The sequence below is a fragment of the Rhineura floridana genome, chromosome 11, assembly GCF_030035675.1.
Source record: "Rhineura floridana isolate rRhiFlo1 chromosome 11, rRhiFlo1.hap2, whole genome shotgun sequence".
NCBI lineage: Eukaryota > Metazoa > Chordata > Lepidosauria > Squamata > Rhineuridae > Rhineura > Rhineura floridana.
The window spans coordinates 53,228,091-53,230,419 of NC_084490.1; positions in this window are offsets into that span (position 1 = coordinate 53,228,091).

A 2,329-nucleotide genomic window follows, 5' to 3' on the forward strand; every position below is an offset into this window, starting at 1 on the left:
CAAGTGACCTCAGTGGCTAGGAGTGCCTTTTACCAGCTTCAGCTGGTAAGACAGCTGCATCCATTTCTGGGCCGGGATAGCCTGACCGCTGTTGTCCAAGCACTTGTAACCTCCAGGCTGGAGTATTGTAATGTGCTCTATGTGAGGCTGCCCTTGAGGTTGTCCGGAAGCTACAGCTGGTGCAAAATGCGGTGGCGAGACTGCTCACTGGGGCAGGGTATCACCAACATGTCACCCTGCTGCTGAAAGAATTGCACTGGCTGCCCATTTGCTACTGGGCCAAGTTCAAGGTTCTAGCTTTGGTGTACAAAGCCCTTATACAGTTTGGGACCAGGATACTGAAAAACCGTCTTATTCCTTATATACCCAGTCGATCACTACGCTCTGCAGGTGAGGGCTTCCTGCAGATACCATCTTATTAGAAGGTCCGTTCTATACAATATAGGAAACGGACCTTTAGTGTGGCGGCACCTACCCTGTGGAATTCCCTCCCCTTAAATATTAGACAGGCACCATCTCTGTTATCTTTTTGGTGCCTACTGAAGACCTTCCTCTTTCAATAAGTCTTTTAAGTTGAGACCTTATCCCAGTCTGCGTCTGTGTTGGAATTGCTTTTTAATATGTTTTTAAACCTTTATTTAAAAAAACCCCAATGTTTTTAACCTTTTTTTAAAGATGTCTTGACAGCTTTTTAAAAATGTTTTTAAAGATGTTTTGTTTTAATGTATTTTAAAGACTGTTTTTATGATGTTGATAGACGGACAAGGCTCATGAGAAATTCTAATCCATGGGGCACAGGAAAGTTCTCCTGTACAAAACTGCTTTAGATTGATTAATAAGTTCACATTAATTTAAATGAGGTGTAAGGGAGTTTTTGATGAACTGTGTTACAGTTTACATGTTTGTATGTACATGTTGGTGGCGATGGTTTCATTTAGGCTTTGACCTCTGGGCACTGGCACCAAGATGTTTGCAATCTGGGGGGTTCTCTAGAATCATCACTCTCAGATGAAGCTAAGGTAGTGGTGGTGAGTGCCAGCAGTGCCTTTTACCAGGTTCGGGTGGTTTGCCAGCAGAATCCCTATCTAGGGAGGCAGATCTTGCTACAGTCCATGCATTTGTCATATCCAGGCTAGACTGCTATAATGTACTTGACATTGGGCTGCCTTTGAAGACAGTTCAGAAACTTCAGTCAGCACATAATGCTACTGGTGAATCCTATATGATTGGAACACATCACTTCAAACTCGTATCAGTTGCACTGGTTGCTGGTGTATTTCTGGGCCCTATTAAAGGTGATGGTTATTACCTTTAAAGCCCTGAATGTTTTGGGACTGGGTTATCTGAAGGACTGTCTGCATCCATAATCATCCTGCCCATACCCTAAGTTCACTGTTAGTGGCGATGTTACAGTGCCAGCCACTGAAGACAATAAAGCTAGCGGGTACTCAAAATGGATCTTCTCAGTGGTGGTCCCAACACTCTCTCCTTCTATAGAAATTAGGCTGGCTAACTTTTAAAAAGGCCTTTAAAACCAATCTCTTTATGCTGGCTTTTAATGGGGCGTGGGGGGGGGTCATAGCTGAGGATGGCTTGCTCGATTTGAGTGCTGCTGTATTGGTTTTATGCTGATTTTATCTTGCGCAGTGTATTTTTGAATGTGGATTTTTTATGGTATTTGTAAATTACCTCACAGAGGACTTTTTTCTTCAGAAATAGCTCAGAATTTTTAAAAAGTAAAACAAACCTTTAAAAATCAAGTATGCACTTTTGCCAATCTTTAATCCATAACACTGAAGCTTTAATCCATAACACTGAAGAAACAGCACTGAGTCTCTTTCATACCCAGTTTGTGCACATCTGTTAGTATTGCGTATGTGGGATAAAAAGAGAAAAGGAGCCAGTTTAATATCAAATGTTTGTTCTAGTCCACAAAGGTCTGGTATTTGTACTGTCAAAACAAGTTAAGCAAAAAAAGAAACAAATCCAATTCATGGCACACCTTCAAATTAGATGGAAGAAATGCACTGATTTACACTCTGCAGCCTCTGAAAATAAAAGCTCTGCTGGATCCGACCGTGAATCTGTCTAGTCTAGCATCCTGTTCCAGAAACCATGGGGACAATCCCACATTGTGTATATGTATATATATTTTGTCCATTTCGCTTTCCCGGCTAATACCCATTAAAAGACCTACCCTATCTTTCAAAGCCATCAATGCATATTTAGGCAGAGACTACTGTAAGTTAAGTATGTGTAAAAACTGCTAGTGGAAGGATTCTCCATGGGATGTTGCATAGTTCCGTTCCTGCCCCACCGCACCCTTGGG